The sequence below is a fragment of the Prunus avium genome, chromosome 6 (genome assembly GCF_965620075.1).
Source record: "Prunus avium chromosome 6, drPruAviu1.hap1.1, whole genome shotgun sequence".
NCBI lineage: Eukaryota > Viridiplantae > Streptophyta > Magnoliopsida > Rosales > Rosaceae > Prunus > Prunus avium.
In genome coordinates this window covers 32322876-32325639 of record NC_142289.1, presented here as the reverse complement: position 1 = coordinate 32325639, position 2764 = coordinate 32322876, and positions in this window count along the sequence as shown.

Below are 2764 nucleotides of genomic sequence, written 5' to 3'. Positions count from 1 at the left end.
AAGGGAAGGGAGCTCTAGAGAAGTGTTTGAGAGCTCCCCCCCTTGGGGTGTGTTTACAAGCTTAGGAAACCTCACTATATATAGGCCTAAGGAAGCTGAAAATCTGATTTAAGTATGGCTAATGCATACAACACTTGTTTTATAAAATCTGAAATGGTTGATGCACTTCACTAATGCATACAACACTTCCATTATAAAATCTGAAATGGTTGATGCACTTCACTAATAAATCCCACCAGCAGCCCTAGCTCATCTTCATGTCACCATGACCAAGCTTCCAACCAGAAATGATAGCTCATACCTAGCTCACCATGACCAAGCATCCAACCAGCACATGCTGAGATCAGCATGACCAACAACTTCAAGGGCTTACAACTTGGGCTTCTCTTAATCAAATTAGGACTTTAAGCACTCGAAATTGAAGTTCAGAATGTCTTCTTTCCAGCCATATGTTATTTGGGCCAATCCAAGGTCGGAGGAAGAAGTTAAGGCCGAAACAAATTGCTAACTCATTTTCCGCGCTGATAAGATCCATCCTGAGCATGGTTCTGTGTTTGCTAGGTAACGGACTCCAGATTTATCCAATGGGGCTGAATTTTGGATATGTTATAGTACACACCAATTGGAACAACTTTCATGAAGAATGTGGCCTCATTCGAGCTATGTAGGTTGTTGAAACAATGCTTGCAATATGACCTACGGAACTGGACTGGCAGGGGGCTGTAGCCAAAATTGAGTTTGTCTTTAAGCTCTTCATCCATTCATCCAAATTAGGCCCTAACATGCATGGATTGCATCATTTACTATCCAAAGCCATCATTATTACCTAAAGCTCAATGAACTGAAAGATAAACACAAAAAGGATTAAAAGCACAAGTTTAACTCAAAAACATAACCAAATCATAAGCTAGAAGGGTACAAAATGATATACAATTATGAACCGATCACTAAGCACCGAGAAATCTGTGTGGGAAGTTCACCTTCTCATGGCTCGCAAATGCGACGGCTTCCGAATCTACCACGCTTTGGAAGATGGGCTTTCGCTTGTGTCTCTGTTCTTGGGAGATGAGGAAAAGATACCAACTTTGGCTTCTGGGAAGAGGAAGAGAGCAAATTGTGGAAAGGGCTTGTGTGTTTTGTTGATTGGGTTTGTGGGTTTGTTATGGTTTAGCTTGATTTTTGGGGATTTGGAGATTGGGTTTTGGTCTTGGGTTACTTTGGGTTTTTGGGGATGAATTTGGGCAATGTTGGAGGCGGCAGTGGTGTCAAGGCTCTGAGTTGGGATGAATCTAGGCAGTGGTTTGGGGCTAGGGATTGGGGTATCTAATTACAAAAATAGAGAGGACAGAAACTAACATGCCTTACGAGTGCAATCACAGAGTACTAAACTGTCATTAACCCTATATTATAATACACACATTTTCATAACATTTTTTATTCTTGTAACAAGATAATATACCATCATTCTACATGATTTAGGCAAGAATGCCACTTGCGCTGGTGGTAAAGTGCTATCATTGGGTATTGGAAGTCAAGGGTTTGAATCCCCTTACCGCATCAATACGTGTATTATTTCACATTTTTGGTTTGATCGGTCCAGTTCGGTGAACTGACGAGTTGAAATTTAAGAAATTGTGAATTAGTCTTACCAGTTTGAGTCGGTCAGGTTAGCCGAGTTGGCAGGTTTTCGGTTGGTTGGTTCATGTGGCTTGTTGGCACTAAAACTGAACAGATAGAGATGAGTGCAACTTACAAGCGGTGAGGACGATCTAGCAGATCGATTGAATGATAGATGCAGATTCTTCTTGTCCTTGGATGCAGATCCTGAATAGAAGAGAGTTGAGACTCGTGAGGTCTATGGAACCGGTGTGGAACCAGCCTAAGACCCTCCGATGCCGAAGTAAGTTTGTTTCTAAGAGCTCTTGCTGTTGACCATATAAAAATATAAAAGTCAAGCTGAAAAGTCTTACCCCTGTATTGTAGTGGAGGGGCCTATTTATAGAGGGCATTTCGTATGCTCTTAGTACTTAATTTCGATGTGGGACTCGTGGGAGGGCCCTATGAGGTTGACACGAGTCCTTAGATATTTCGGGCGAGTGCTTCGAGGTTGATTCTGCAGAATCGGTAAGGGATACCGATTGTAGGCTGTGTTGGGCCTGTAGCGATCTTTTGCTGCTTTGAGACAATATCATCGGTAGCCGATGCCGATTGTTCGGAGCCTTTGGGCATTTGGGGAGTTTAAGCGATCCACGTGTCAATGGATGAGTGGAGGATCAGATATGGTACAAACATGGCTCAAATGAAGTAAAATTCATTTAAATAGACAGAGCAACCAACCAAGCTATGGCTTGTGGCTGTGGGTGTTCAATTATAAAAAATAGTAGGAGTGAGGACCACCAAACCACCACCAAAATCATTGAGACCACTACACCCATACTCTATGGGCCCTATTAAAATAGGTCACAAGTCTTGTAAGCTTGTCATGTGCTACTAACACTTGGGATCTTTTCATGCTCTTGAAGCCAGCCACTATGATTCTAAGAGCATGGCAAATCTTGCTCACAGTTGTAAATACCAACCATCTACTTGGTTTTGGGATATAGAATTAACATTTCTTTTTTGTCCCTATAGCATCAAGTGTTGCACACAATTGTTGACTTTCTAGGGAAAAAAAATGCGGAAATATAAGTGATAGTCTAGGGAGGGGTCTCACACACACGCTGTTATCTTGAGGTTTTGAACCTATGACCACTAATCTGTAAAT